This window comes from Bombina bombina, chromosome 1, assembly GCF_027579735.1.
Source record: "Bombina bombina isolate aBomBom1 chromosome 1, aBomBom1.pri, whole genome shotgun sequence".
In the NCBI taxonomy this organism is placed as follows: Eukaryota; Metazoa; Chordata; class Amphibia; order Anura; family Bombinatoridae; genus Bombina; species Bombina bombina.
Window position 1 is genome coordinate 421,059,274 of NC_069499.1, and position 17,211 is coordinate 421,076,484.

The following is a 17,211-nucleotide window of genomic DNA, read 5'->3' on the forward strand; positions in this document are numbered from 1 at the left end:
AACCTTTGATAATTATAGTCCTTCGTCGTGACTCAGTCCCACCACATCTTTCTCAGTCCCTGAAAGTCAAGTGGCACATAGCAATGGGGGTAACCCTGACAATAAAAGATTATTTCCCCACTAACAAACAAGGGATAGGTACAGCCGTTTCTGAGTTAATGGATGTCCCAGAAAGTAAAGAGCTGCACATACCTCTATGCTGAGCGAAAGCATGACTGGTCCCACACGATCAAGAAGTCCTTTTCTCCTCCTGTAATTCTGTGGAGACATACAGGGTCTTAGTTAATATCTGCTAAGACCATCATCTGCAGGGCAGCACTCAGTATGGGAGATGCAGAGAAAATTTGAATCCCACCAGTTCCCATTACTTTAAAGCCACCTGTAGCTCTACTCTAGAGGCTGACAAGGAATACGGCTACTTTGAAATAAAATAGCACTCACTGGTACCATTTTAAAAATAATAAACTCTTGATTGAAGAATCTAAACTAACACCTCACTTTACCTCTTCCTATCACTAACACAGGCAAAGAGAATGACTGGGGTGGGAGGGAAGGGAGGAGCTATATATACAGCTCTGCTGTGGTGCTCTTTGCCTCCTCCTGCTGACCAGGAGGCGATATCCCACAAGTAAGGATGAAATCCGTGGACTCATCGTATCTTTAAAAAGAAAAAAAATATTATGGGAAATAATTTCATACAATTATCACCTACAACTATTCCCGACAGTTTTTAGGTTTAGTATTATGACTTTGCAGAAAATGCTTGCATGTAATCAGTGAGCATTGTCTTCCCAAACACTGTGCTCTTTAGAACTCGCCAGATATTCTATTATTTAGTACATGTTTCAAGAGAAGATGAACTTAAAGGGATATGAAACCCATTTTTTTCCTTTCGTGATTCAGATAGAGCATGCAATTTTAAGCAACTTTTTAATTTAATCCTATCAATTTTTCTTCGTTCTCTTGGTATCTTTATTTGAATAGCAGGAATGTAAGCTTACATATAGCCACCAACAGCAAGGGCTACCCAGATGCTGAACCAAAAATGGCTGCCTCCTAAGCTTACATTCCTGCTTTTCAAATAAAGATACCAAGAGGACAAAGAAAAATTGATAATAGGAGTAAAACAGAAAGTTGCTTAGAATTGCATGATCTATCTGAATAATGAAAGAAAAATGTGGGTTTCATATCCCTTTAATTACTGAGCCCCAGCAGACTGGAGCTAGATGAATCCCTTTTTTTAATATACAGTATATATCCAAAAATTTTAAAAAAGACAAACGAAGGAGAAGCAACCTGGTTGTAGCAAACATACTGGGTGCAGCACAAAACGGTTTACGCATTTCGGCCTATAGCCGTAGTCATAGCCTACTGTGAATGAGTTGTACACTTATTTAAAAAGGTAAGGAACTACCTCATTCGTTAAAAAATTGACACGCGCACATGAGTTAAGACCAATCATAATTCACTATATATTCTGATAACTGAGAACAGCATGGCTAATTAACATAATCGGTTGTAGAGCATACAAAAGATAAATGAACTGCAGGGCAATATCTAAGCTAGGAGTGTTGCAAGATAGAAACATGGAAAGAAGCAAAATAAAAGACTATTTTCTATGGTGCACATTAGTATAACAATAGAAACATCTTATGTAGCAGAGTACACTTAGCATCATGAAAAAAGAATAAATGCAATACAAGTGGGAAATACTTAATACAAATCTGTATATACTAGACTGAATAAATTCTGAAGGAATGAAATAATTATTATGGTGAAAAAATATTATGGCACTTTCTATAACCTAATAACTCATTTTATAGTACATAATTTATCTAAGTTAAATAGATCAAAACACAACCAATCAGAGAGAGGGAAGTAGATAACAAGTTCAAAGATTATATATATATACCATAATAAACATTACTAGCAACAAGAAATTCTAACACAGATGGAAAACTCATATATAAATAAATAAATGCAGTAGAAATGTTATATCCTCTATAAAGAATTAAAAAAGACTTTAATTAAATCTTACTACATAAAGTAATATTCTATCTAACCTGAACACATTTACTCCCAATGGTTAATGATGTCATAACGGGAGTTTAATCCTGATGGTATCCTGGTACCCAGTGTAAATATCCAATATGCCTCCCTTTTTGCAAGTATATTTTCAAGATCACCCCCCTTCCCCCTTTGGGTTTTTTGCTTTTTCTATGGCACACCAAGAAAATGTGCTCAAATCGTCATGATGAAAAGAACCAAAATGGTGAACCAAAGGGTAGATGATCTGTTCATTTTGAAAGATGAAAAATGTTCTCTAATTCTGGTATTCACATCTCGAGTCGTAAGTCCTACATATTGGATTTTACACTGTGTAAAGCTAATCAAGTATACCACATAATTGGCAGTACAGTTCAGACATGTAGCTATGTCATATGTCTTGTTAGGTGTCATTGAACTGAGTATATTCGCATGGCTTACATTTGTGGTGACCACATTTATACATTCCTGTATGGGTTAGGCATGAACTGCTACATGTCTTAGTGGATTTGAGCAAAGTGGGTGATAAAATGGATCCTAAGGTAGGACTTTTTCTGTATGAACATTTTAAACCCTGTTTGACCAAATCCACCAGCTGATCATCTGCTGCCAAAATAGGAAAATGTCTATGCACAATATCACATACTTCTGTGTATTGGGTACTATGTCCAGTAACAAATGTTAAACCTCCTGTTTGGTTAGAATGACGTTTAATGTCCTTAAGTAGACTATCCCTAGATATAGACTGCACCACTGATTTAGCTTTGTTGATAGCCCTACCAGGATATTTTTTCTCTTTCAATCGCTTTTCAAGATCTGCTGCTTTTCTACAATAGTCCCTGTGATCAGAGCAGTTGCACTTCAGGAGTTTAAATTTGCCTTTTGCAATCACAAACAGCACGTTTGGCAAGGAATTACCTGAAAACTGATCTTTGTTATTATATTCGAAAGTGAACCGAAGATCGATCTCATTACTATTGAGCCAATCCACCAACAATTGTATTTGTTCTTCTGGTCCTGACCAAAATCAAGAGAAGGTAATCTATGTAGCGTTTGTAGACAGTAATGTATGATTTGTAGGGGTTTCTATCTCCAAAGATGTGGAAAAACTCCCACCAGCCCAAATATAAATTAGCAAAGGAGGGAGCAAATGTTGCTCCAATGGCTGTGCCACATCTCTGTAAATAGAACACCCCATCAAATTGAAAGAAGTTATGAGTTAGTAAAAACGCTACTACTCTGATTACAAACATCTTAAATGTTTCTGTGTAATCTGAAAAATACTGTAAGAAGAAACATATAGCTTCCATGCCTTTGTCACGGGGTATAGAAGAATACAGGGACACTTCATCTATTGTAAGTCAGAAAAAAAACTTCCTCCACTGTAAAAGAATGTATCTCTTTCAATACATGTTTGGTGTCTCTGATGTATGATGGGAGAGTGACGACAATTGGTTGCAAAATCGCATCTAGCCAAAGTAACAGATGCTCCAATAAGGAGTCTATTCCACTGACTATGGGACGTCCCTGTATATTGTGTAATGACTTATGTACCTTGGGTAGATGGTGGAACAGGGGGGCCTTAGGATGATCTAACAGGAAATCAGAAGTATCTTTGTCCAAGACCCATGTTCCAAACCATCATCCAAGATTTGTTTTCAATATTTTTGGAAAAGAGAAGTCGGATCACCTTTCAAGAACAGATAGTCATTCTCATTGGTAAGCTGTGGTTTGGCTTCTTGTATATACTGTTCACGGTCCAAAACCACTACCATACCTCATTGTCAGCCTGCCTTATGACCACATCATGATTTTTTTAAATACATAGAACATATTCTATAGAACATATTCTGTTATGTGCAGAACATTGGAATGTGAAATATTTACAGTAAATATCAGTATAACACTTTATTAAATATGAATATTGCATAAATATGCTTTTACATGTTTTCATCTACATGACTATAAAGGGCTCCAATGCACTTATATATATGTCTATCTATATATGTATACATATGTATTTTTGTGTTTATATGTGAATATATGTCTGTAAATACATATATACACACATATATATTATTATATTGTGTCTATTTTGCAGCTTGTTTTATGTTCCTTTAACTGCAAAGGGCTCCGATGCACTTTTATATATGTGTACATATGTATTTATGTGTTTATATGTGTATATATGTCTGTACACATATAAATACATACATTTTTATTACAATTTTTTTTTTATTATTTTTATTAGACAGTCTTATTATGATTGTAACTGTACTATTAAATGTATTTTTGATGTGTTTTTTGCAACTATTTTGTCTCGTGTAACCAAACCACTGAAGTTAGGTTATCTCGACACGCGTTAAATTCCATTGCACTCAGACAAACAAGTTTATTTTCAACTTGTAATACACTCGCTACTTCAGATGCGCGCAAAGAACCACAATAAACCCCTTTCCGTTTGCGAGCAACAGTTAGCACGCCACATGTAATTTAGCCCATTGTTTCGATAATGACCCTATATCGTCATGGGCACTTAAACGGACACTGAGCCCAAATGTTTTAAGCAACTTTCTAATTGACTTCTATTATCAATTTTTCTTCGTTCTCTTGCTATCTTTATTTGAAAAAGAAGGCATCTAAGCTAAGGAGCCAGCAAATTTTTGGTTCAGACCAATGGACAGCACTTGCTTATTGGTGCTGTCCAATCAGCAAGGACAACCCAGGTTGTTTACTAAAAATGGGCCGGCATCTAAACTTACATTCTTGCTTTTCAAATAAATATACCAAGAGAATGAAGAAAATTTGATAATAGGAGTAAATTAGAAAGTTGCTTAAAATTTCATGCTCTATCTTAATCACGAAAGAAAAAAATTGGGTTCAGTGTCCCTTTAAGTACTTAAGCAATCACAGTGTAAAATGCTGCAGGGTTATAGTTTTTTACAAGGGTTAAACACATGCTGATCACAATCATTTAGTAAAGTATCAAAATATTTATCTATAAAAATCCCCCTAGACTATGTGTTTATCTTTTGAAAATCATACGTTTTTTTTTTAAATCATTGTAATTGACCCCATTGTTAGAGGGAAGCAATTTTCTCTTTAAACATATAACTAAAATTTAGCTCAGTATCTGATTTATGATTACTTAGTAGATACATAATGATAATGATCTTATTAGACATGACTTTTATTTCAATTCATTACAAAGTATATGACTTGATAAAATTGTACGGTAAGAGCTGCACAAAATGGTATAATAATCAAGCTATAAATTAACTCATGCACTGAATAGAGCAATCATTGTGTATCATTCTGAGTGGTCCTGAATTGTCTTGAAATTGGATTATAGTCATTAGTTTCAAGTTGGCACTCGAGACTCTATGGTAACAGTGTAATTAAAAAAAAGATATCCTTAAACAAGAATGAAGATACATTAAAATTGTGTAAATAACATATTCTTGCTTCACATATACTTTAAATATTTTTCTAACATTTGTATCATAACATTTGTTGTAGGGGGCAATTCACATAATTTTCCAGATCATTTTTATTTCAACATAATGATTCATTTTTTTTCCTTTGACGATATCACAGGTTTTATACAAAATGATAACATGTTTTTCAAACAGTTAAACCTTTCAACTTCTATATCACTTAAAGTGACATAAAATCTTGCAATTAGAAGATGAAAAAAAAATGAATTCATTAACACCTTATTTGCAGCAATTGCTTTTTTTTAACTGAGGACAATTAGGAACAGATACAGTAGGGTTAGGCTTCTGAAGCCCACACTGAACAACTCCAAAACCATAATTTTCAGACTTCAAGGAACATGAAACTCAAAATTTTTCTTTCATGATTAAGATAGAAAATACAACTTAAAACATCTTTACAATTTAATTCTATTAGCAAATTTGAGTCATTCTCTTGCTATCTTTTGTTGAAGTAGCAGCAACACACTACTGGGAGTTATAGTAGCAAAAGAAGAGAGAAAGTATTCACTTGTAGCACTCCTAGGTCTAGAGATAAATTTAATCTAACTAGGTGACACCAATTATTCCCTAGGGAATAAATGTGAGGGGGAGAAAACAAATTTGAAAATTAAAATATAACTTTTATTGGGTTAAATTAAAATAGGAATGAACTTAAAATCACACTTAGGCACCGATTGTGTATGATTAGTGCAAACAAACTATTACAGATTAGGATTGCTGCTCCTGGCACTTGTGTGATATTTATTGGCTGGAGTAGGGATTGCTATGTGCTTATATCTTAGAGATGTGATGCACCACATGTTATGTATAAAATACTCACAAATCTAATATGGAGATTCAATAAATAACGTTATATTTTATAGTAGATGTCTCCAAAGTGATATGTCTTTATATAGAAATCTTAGTGTAAGTGGAATATCAAGTATATAATTTATCTTTGCTTATATTAAGCTAGAATTATGTATACCACTTGTTACTTGAATTCTAAGTATCATTCATATTGGGAGAAATTTATATTAGTAACATTTACCGTTAACAGTTACAAACAGTATTTCTGCTTGTCCAAAGTAACTAAACTGCTATGATAGCAATTGCCTACTTAGAAATTAAAGTGTAAGAAACTCACTCCGGAATTCAAAAACTGTCATTCGTGAGCAGTCTTATAGTGTATATTGGTGATTGAACTGTATTTTAATAAAATTTCTCCTTTCTTGAAATATTGTAAATACTTAATCGTTCATCGACTGGATAAGCAATATAATGTTATAAATTACTCTAAGGTTGTACATAAACCGCTGATATTAGATACACTCTGATTCAAATTGCAAAGATTGCGTTCTTTATTATATGAACTTAAGCTGATTGTGCCTAATGGCTCCGTAGATATCTCAATTGTATTATGGTAAGTATCACTGTTCTGTGCTTTCCACATCATACAATCTCTATTAAGGTGCCCTTAATTATTGTGTATTGCTTATGAACGTAATGAGTTAAATTTGCTAATTCTCTTAATATGTATATTTAGCGGCTCTTGGAACCGGTGGTGGTGTAAGTTTAAGCAGCAGTAAAAAGGTATACCTGAGTGCTATATTGCACAACTTATGAGTCAAAGTTAATTTGTATATATTACTGGGAGTTAGCTGAACACATTGGATGAGCAAATAACAAGAGGCATATATGTGAAGCCACCAATCAGCAGCTAGCTTCCAGTGGTGAATTGCTGCTCCTGATCCTACCCAGGCATGTCTTTCAATAAAGGATACCAAGAGAACAAAGCAAATTAGATAATAGAAGTAAATTAGAAAGTATATTTTTTTACTTTACTGTCCCTTTACTGGAAAGGTGGTTAAAATAAAAAAGGAAGGTATATTGTAAAGGTTTTTTCATTATGCATTTATAGATTTTCATGTTAATGTCCCTTTAAGCAACTACAAACATGTTGGGTGCTCATGCTGTAATTAGACACCGCCACTAGTCAAACAACTCCTTAAAAATAACATTCCTGGTGTCAGCACCTTTTGTCACCCTAAGGTAGAGGTGGTGAACCTATGGCATGAGTGCCCAAGGTGGAACCTATAACAAATTTGCTGGCACCACACCTCTGTGCTCCCATCATACTGTTTGTGGCTGATATTGTAGTAGTTAATAAAGTGTTTGTATTTTGATTCTAGCAAGGAACCTTTGAAGGGACAGTTTACCCAAAATATTTCTCCCCTTTAAATTGTTCCCAATGATTAATTTTACCTGCTGAAGTGTATTAAATTGTTTACAAGTAGCCCCTTTACCCTTATTTCGGCATTTGAAATAGCTGATTTAGCCTGTGGTATCCCCACCTATAGTGAAGGCTATTGACAATCCTATGTAAACACAGCCAGCAGAATAAATTACACTCCCAGTAAGGTGCAGGATAGTTATGTAATACAATGTTTATTTTCCATTGTCCTATCTTAACCCCGTAAGGACCGGGCATTTCAGACAAAAAATTCCCTAAAAGCATTTTTAGCATTTTTGCCATCACTACACTTAAACAGAAACAGCGCCTTTTTTATTATATTTACCTATCAAAACTATATATTTTATTTTAGTAGACAACCCAAAGTATTGATCTACACCCATTTTGGTATATTTCATGCCACCATTTCACCGCCAAATGCGATCAAATAAAAAAAAAAACGTTAACTTTTTTGACAATTTTAGGTTTCTCACTGAAATTATTTACAAACAGCTTGTGCAATTATGGCACAAATGGTTGTAAATGCTTCTTTGGGACCCCTTTGTTCAGAAATAGCAGACATATATGCTTTGGCATTGCTTTTTGGTAATTATAAGGCCGCTAAATGCTGCTGGGCAGTGAAGGGGTTTATTAGGTAGCTTGTAGGGTTAATTTTACCTTTAGTGATCAGCCTCCTACCTGACAAATCCCACCTCCTGATCTCTCCCTGACCCCCCTCAAACAGCTCTATTCCCTCACCCATCTTACAATTGTCACCGCTATCTTAAAGTGCCATATCCTAAAAGGGCTAATTCATTTAAAATAGTTTGCATAAAAGAATTGTTTAAAAATTGCTGGCAAGTATTTTAAAATAATTTTCAAAAAAGCAAAATGAATTGCATAGCTAAGCTGCCTGGAGCAGCTAACTCCACCCCTCTTATTAGTGTTTAGACACAGGCATTGTATTATTTACAATAGAGTTCACAGCTTCTAGGCATGCTCCTGCAGATAATCCCTATTCACTTTTGCATTTTACCAAAGGAACAAGAAACATAGATACAGCCATAAAAGAAAATGTGTGGGGGGGAGATAGGGCTTTACAATTCATAAACTAAAAAGAAAGGGTTAATGGCGAGGCACTGCAGTATAAATTTGCAGGTAAATTAATTAAAGTACATATTATATTATTTTGTCTCTATCTCAACTTGTTTTATGTCCCTTTAAGTACTGGCAACAAGTCTGACAGTATGAAAATAAAAGCCCTTTTTTAATATATATATATATATATATATATATATTTTTTTTTAATATATTTGCTGCAGTGTAGGTTCCCCCTAACCTCCCTGATCCCCCCCATAAAAGCTCTCTAACCCTCCCCCCTCTACCTATATGCCACCATCTTAGGTACTGGCAGCTGTCTGCCAGTACCCAATTTGCTGCAAAATTGGCAATTTTTAAAAATAAATAAATACACTAACCCCCTCCTAGATCCCTTTCTGTTAACGGATCCCACATGGAATCCCCCTCATTGCCCTTACTCCCTCCTTTCGCCTCAATGACGCAGTTTTTGGTGTGTTCTTTTTAGTCTCTGTAGCATGGCCGAGCGGTCCCACCCACTTCCGCCCTCCTCCTGCCTCCTCCAGCGATGGACCGCCCACCCGCCTCCCTCCTTACCCTCCCAACCACCAACAATTGGCACCACCGCTGTCCGATGCAGAGAGGGCCACAGAGTTGCCTTCTCTGCATTGGTAACTCTACAAATCTTTTTCTGCAGTGCCCCACTCGCTATTTTGAGCGAGATCGCAACAGAGAAAAGCCCAGGTCTGCAGCGACGTACAGGGTACGTCGCTGGTCTTTAAGGCAATAACGACTAGCGTCGTACAGGGTACGGCGCTGGTCGTTAAGGGGTTAAGTATTGAGCTTTGGTTTTACAGACAAATATAAGATAAGGTAGCAACTATCCAAAAATATAAAAGAATGACCCTTCAGGGAGAACCTGTATATAACACCATAGAATCTGTCAAATCCCATTATGGCAAGGAATCCGTGTTATGCTATACCCTTAGTAAAAGACAATTCACTTAAGAGGATTTTGGGGTCATCCACCTCATAACCCTATAGCAAGATTCAGTTAGTCAGGGGACATGGAGTGTATCTCTCAGATACCCCTGTATGTATACTGTATGTGTCCCTTGATGGCTGCAAATAGGGTAACTAACAGAGTTGATGCAAGCGGTGTCCATTTCAAAAAGCGGCCATACCAGCCCTCACCCGCTGCAGTATCCGTTCAGAAGTCGGGAAAACTCAAGCACTATGCTTTCCATGAACGTGGTCCCATTCCTCCTGCGGCTAGCAGCCGGCTTAGTCGCTGTTTGGTTCCCCAGCGGTATCCGTCCGCTCACGTGATGACGTAACGAGCAACTCTTATGTGCAGCACAGACAATAGCTCCTGGCTTGGGGGGCATTCTGGAATAAAGGATCTGATTAGAGCCCCAGTGCTCCGTAATATAGTTTAAAACAGAATGATGATCCAGAAACAGAGATGCCCCTCAACGAAGTAGATTAAAATATGAAATGTATTCTTCAATTAAAAAAATGTATGGCAACAAAACACAGTGTAAGTGCTGATCTCTATACATGACAGAGCGTCCAGCCAAAGTGAAAAAAAGAGGCCTGACCAGTTTCGGTCTAGGTGACCGTAATCATAGACATAATTAAGTACAGGTAAGTGGTGTTTAAAAGGATTTAAAAAACACAATCTCATTGGCTGACAGTTAATAGGCTACTAGTTAACTCCTAACATGCCGGATTTACCTGCTATTGAAATGTATTTAATTGGGAGAAATTTTAACCATATGTTTAAAGGAAGCAAGTATGTGTACACAAAGTGATAACATAGTGAGATCTGATATTACCTGCAAGCTCAACCAATTTTAATAGGTTGTGGTTTAAAAGCACAAAACCAGCTAATTCATCACAATCTTGTACTAGTTTTTGGTATATAATGATTTATTATGAACAACTGCTGTTATTGTCAGAGTATTCTTCCAATGATCACAATCCCAAAATGTTTCTGCCATTAATACCCCTGAAACTCAAAATCATTACCCTTTAAAAAAAAACACACAAAATTGTTGTAATCCAATGATCAGAAAAACAGATCCCTGCCACATTTTAAGTAAAGGGACATTTTTCTCTAATAAGATGTTGCAGATAAACAATTACAATTTCTGATTGTGATCATGTCGACAATGAAAATGGCTTATCTGTAGTTGTTAAAATGAAGATAATTATCAGATGACAGATTGTGAACAACACCCAGTTTAGATATTCTGAATCATTTCCCCCTTTTATACTGATAAATATGATAACTTGACAACATAGATATCTAAATTATAACAATCAGAGCTAATATAACTAGTACTACTTAAATCATCATATATCTATTTTGTTAGGACTGTGAAGCCTGCCACGTGCACTAAAAGCTCCAATAGATTTGGGTAACGCTTAATTTTAAGCACATAATGAAATGTTTTATATTACAATCCCATAGTGTTAAATGCAGTAAGTTACATTAATTAGTGTAATCAGACTTTTATCAGATATACAGCTCTCTTTCTGAACATTTAATGCAGGGTCTCATGATTTCTACCTAATAAAGAGCCAGATTCCAAGTTGAGCGCAAAATATTGCTTCTGTAAAAGCGATATTACAAGGGAGGTGCAATGCGAATGCAACCAAGCGTTCATATTGCACTCATGAGAGCACGCTAACCTAGGCTCCAATGGGAGCCGTGTTCTCATGCCGTCAGATATGAGCAAATATAAATATATATTAATATTTATGTGTATACATATATATTTACTGGGAACATACAGTTCCCATAGACCGCAATGTAAAAGCACTTTTCAGTCAGGTTTTTTTTTTTCTAACACCCCACTCCCGCCACTTTTAACCCCTTAAAACTGACTCCTGCAGTTATTATAGGAAATATATATATATATATATATATATATACTTTTTTTTTTTAAATACTGCACACTACACAACATTTTGGGGCAATTGGGGGACATTTTTTAAAATTAACTAGGGGTCTGACCTATGGTTAATTTTATAAGCACTAATTGCTACCACAAGCTCGCTGTAGCAATAACCAGCCACTTGTAGTGGCTGGTTATTTATCTCGCACCCGTAAATGGTCGAATTTGCCGTTTGTGGGTGCGCAATAAATTTGTGCTCCACTTGTAATCTAGCCCTTAATAAGGACTTTTCCAATTTGCGGTACAAGAAAAACTTTTTCATGATGATTTTACCATTTTGACCTCGGTTTTAAAATCATTATCTTTTGACTCAAACAAAAAACTGGAAATACTAATACATATTTTGAATTACTCCTATATATTCTTTAGTCAATGTAAATATCATTTACTTATCAATTTAATTATCACTAGGTTATAAGGCTTATTGAGAAAGTATAAAAGTAGTATAGTACTCAAAGGCACAGTGTACTGTAAAATGTTTCCCGTTAATGTGTTTACAATGACTTTCTATACCAGCATGAGAGTACTGTATACAACTAACAGCCTGATTTGAAATATATTCCTGCCCCAGAACTCCAAGAAAATACAAAGATTTTACACTCAGCTGTTCAATCTGCCCTCTGCAAACTAACAGGTAGCCTTCTGGAAGACAGTTTCTTCATTATATTTTACCTACCAAGCTGTTTTTATTGTATGTGTTTGTATATTTAGTGGTTATTATTTTTATTTTCTTATTTTAAATGTATATATTACCATGACTTTGTAATTACAGGCTGTGCTAGTCATAATTTGCATACCTCTAGCACATTGCATATTTTATCAATTGTGTGCCTGCCCACTTATGTTAAATTAGTTTAAGCTGCTCTGGCCCATATATCTGTCTATTTGTTTAATGGTTTTATTTCACCCCTTTGTATACCTCAGTTTTATCTCTGTAATATTTTGATCTTTTGTGTTTGCTTGAATGACCCTTAGCTCAAATGTCCATAAATGCACCCTCCCCATTCCTTTAAAACTCTTTTTGCAGGCCCATCATGACCCTAATATAATATATCACACTCAGCTGTTCAATCTGCCCTCTGCAAACTAACAGGTAGCCTTCTGGAAGACAGTTTATTTCTTAAAAATGCTCATCTTGACAATGAAAGAGTGTTGTATATAAAAATGTTCACCTAAGCTTGCATTATTTTTTAGAGCATTAGACCATACCTGCAAAGTTTCTTCATCGTTATACAAGTTATGCCCATGGAACTATATATGCAATGACCATTGTATAAGAAAAAGGAAATATCCTGAATCCAAAGTTGATTAAAAAGTCTTTTATTCCAAATGATTAAAACAAATTCACAGGAACACGGGTACTAATGGTCATATGTGTTTCAGCTAAGAGGTCTATGATTATGGCTCTTAGCCGAAATGCGTAAGACCGTTAGTACCCGTTTTCCTGTGAATATGTTTTAATCATTTGGAATAAAAGACTTTTTAATTAACTTTGGATTCAAGATACTTCCTTTTTTATACATTATAATTTTGGACTACAAGGAGTCCTACTCAATCCTGTTTCCTATGTATGGTTGCCCTGGGATGGCATGTATTAAAAGGCAGTAAGCAGCATTAGTATGTTTACAGTGGTGGTGTTCTCCGTAGAATGAGCGAGTAAAGCTTATCCCTTATTGGCTTGTGACATTCCCAAAAGAGAGTGACTCGTTAGAAGCGCTCTGTTGATTGACCAGGAGCGGGAAGGCTGCTGGCTTACCCAGGCACTTCATTCCATGGTATCCGGACACAGCAAAAGTCTAGGGGCACCGGAGGGTAGCACCGGAGCAGCAATAGTGATTTGGTGCCACTCGATCCGCATAGTGGATGCTTACCAAATGGAGGGGATAGCCTGCCCTGGAGATCATGCACTTTTCTCTTCATGTTGATACTCATGGGTGGTGAGTTCGATACACAAATATGCTAAGAAACTGCCTGCTGTGTTTTGTTGCTATGTCCTTTCAATATACAGCACAGAAATGATCATAAGTAACAGGGATTCTCTTATTTTCTTTTTAACGCAATGACCATTGTTAATTTAAAAAAAAAATAATAATTAACTGGAACGTTAGGGGTATATTGTGCATTTGTATATGATGTGTTATACAGTATAAAACAGAAGTGAGTAGACCCCAGTGCAATATAACTTAAATGTCAAAGAGATGTTCTGCCATTCTTCAGATACGTTTTTCAGACAATCTTTGCTGGAGGGGTTGCGTTCCTTTACCTTTCTTTTTAAAATACCCTAAAGGTGTTCTATTGGATTCAAGTCAGGCGACATACTTGGCCAGGTCATAGTTTTCACTTTTTTTCTCCTTTAGAAACTCCTTTGTAATATTGGCAGTGTGCTTCGGATCGTTATCATGCTGGAATATTCGTCCTCTGCCAAACTTCTGGAGATTGGGAGTCATCAAGTCAGCCAGTATTTGGGTATATTGCAGGCACAACTTTATTTCACATCTTCGATCCGCCAAAGGCAATGCGCCTGCATCGCATTCCCATTTTTAACACCTCTAACGTTATACAAGTAATCGTCCAAATCACATACGTTTTTCTAATAGAGATATGGCAGCCAAGCTCCTTCGTCTCCTTCTTTACTAAATGTCATGCTAATTCATGTATGAACCATTGACGCATGCGCATTTTAAGTTCTGTCAGATTTCAAGCCGAAATCAGAAGTGCAAGCGTAAATGCGTGTTAAGAATCCAGCCGAGGATTTGATTCTGATTGGCTGATTCAATTAAACTGAAACTTACTACGTAACGGTGGGGGGAGTTTGGCTGCCATATATCCATTAGAAAAATGTATGTGCTTTAGACAATTACTTGTATAACGCTAGAGGTGTTGAAAATGGGATGCGGTGCAGGCGCATCGTCTTTGGCGGATCGAAGGTATGGGATAAAGTTGTTTCGGGTGTTTACTGTCCCTTTAAGTGATATTGCCCAGGGGTGTACTCACTTCTGTTGTATACTGTATATGTATGTGTTTATTCATTATACTGCAAAACTGTTTATGTATTGTTTATAAAAACATTTTTTGTGTCTTCTTATAATAAGATTACGAGTTTGTGATATTAATATCTCACAGAAGAAAGTGGTCACAACTAATGTATTTTTACAGAACGGGTTTACTTGTAATATTGTGTTCGCACTGTACCAAATGGATTTACTTTTAATATCACATTTGCACATTTCAATTTTGACCTTCCTATTCCTTTATCAAGACATGAAATCCAAAATTTGTTTATATTTTTTTTAAACAACTTTCCAGTTTACGTGTATTATCTAATTTGCTTCATTGTCTTGGTATCCTTTGTTAAAGGAGCAGCAATGCACAACTGGGAGCTAGCTGAACACATTGGGTAAGCCAATAACAAGAGGCATTTATGTGCAGACACAAAACTGCAGCTAGCTGTTATTCAACAAAGAGTACCAAGAGAACAAAGCAAATTAAATAGAAATTAATTGGAAAGTTTTTAAAATTGCATCTGAAGTTTAATTTTGACTTTACTGTCCTTTAAGTTTTTTGTATTTTTTAGAATTTTCTATCCCTTTGGATAGACACAGACACCTTCACAAGCTTGAAAACAAAGAGTAGTTTCTTTCAACACATGAATAAAACAAAACAGAATTAAATTATTAAACATTCTAAAATACCCTCTTATAGAAGTAATACTGTATATAAATGTACATTTATGACATTTTAAAATAGAAATCTAAATGTATAAATTTATGCTAACATGACATGAAATATCTGTTATTGTTCTAAAGTACATTTGGCTTAGACGTCCTATTCAAGTTATAACCATCCACTTCTATTTGATTATCATTGCATGGGAGGGCACATCAACTGTTTTAAACAACATAGAAAAGTCCATGTGCTGTGATGATTTGTGTCAGTTCAACAACAGTTCATGCAGTAATATGATCACATTTCTTATCTTTCTAATCTTTAGGCATGTTTTTATTAAATATCAGATGATGTAACCTAATAATGGAATAATAATGATCTGGCTTCTAGAAAAAGTTAGCAGTGTTATAGCCCTCTCTGTTAGACAAAGGGTTAACCTCTTCTTTTTAGTCTGACATTTGGGAAACATGTTGCAGCCCGTGTACCCTTTGATACAGTTCTGCAGTATGGGGCACTTAATAAATTAAATATTACACTAACAATAGTACAAACATATTAGACAACCTCTAAATATCACTTGTCAAACCTGCTAAATACATTTTGTACTCTGGATGGAACAGTTATTACACTGACACAAAATTTCTGTTTCATGCTTCATTACATTATTTTTGTCCAATATCCCCTTGAAGAATCACCCATTTGTCACCTAACAGCCTCCCCCCCTACAAAATATCATGGAAACATTAAGGGCTAGATTAAAAGTGTGACGCACTCAATGACGTAGCATGTGCAAAGAACAACACACAATCTGGTATTACAAGTGGATGGATAAATATTTTAACCAAAGCATCCTAAAGTGGCTGAAGCTTTCTCCAACATTGGTGTGTCCGGTCCACGGCGTCATCCATTACTTGTGGGATATTCTCCTCCCCCACAGGGAAAGGCAAGGAGAGCACACAGCAAGAGCTGTCCATATAGTCCCTCCCAGGCTCCGCCCCCCCAGTCATTCTCCTTGCCGCTCTGAACAAGTAGCATCTACTCGGGGATGGTGAGGAGTTTGTGGTGTTTAGTTGTAGTTTTTTATTCTTCTATCAAGAGTTTGTTATTTTAAAATAGTGCTGGTATGTACTATTTACTCTGAAACAGAAAGAGATGAAGAGTTCTGTTTAAAAGAGGTGTATGATTTTAGCAGCAGTAACTAAAATCAATTGCTGTTCCCACACAGGACTGTTGAGATGAGAGAACTTCAGTTGGGGGGAACAGTTTGCAGACTTTTCTGCTCAAGGTATGACTAGCCATTTTTCTAACAAGACTGTGTAATGCTGGAAGGCTGTCATTTTTCCCTCATGGGGATCGGTAAGCCATTTTCTTAGTCTCAAACAGAATAAAGGGCTTATTATGGGCTATAAACTGGTAGACACTTTTAGGGGCTAAATCGATTGCTTTATTTAAGTATTATATGCAGTTTGAAGTTGAATTTCACACTTTTATAACATTGAGGAACTTTTTTTAGCACCAGGCACTTGTTAAGACACCTTCCCAGCCAGGAAGGGCCTTTCTCTGTAGTAGGCAGAGCCTCATTTTCGCGCCATTACTGCACAGTTACTTTTGAGTACAGTACATGCAGCTGCATGTGTGAGGGTCTGGAATCCACTAAAAACGTTCCTAGAAGGCTTTATTTGGTATCATATATCCCCCTGGGATTGGTGAAGTCGCAGCAAAGGCTGTGGCTGGGACTGTAAGGGGGTTA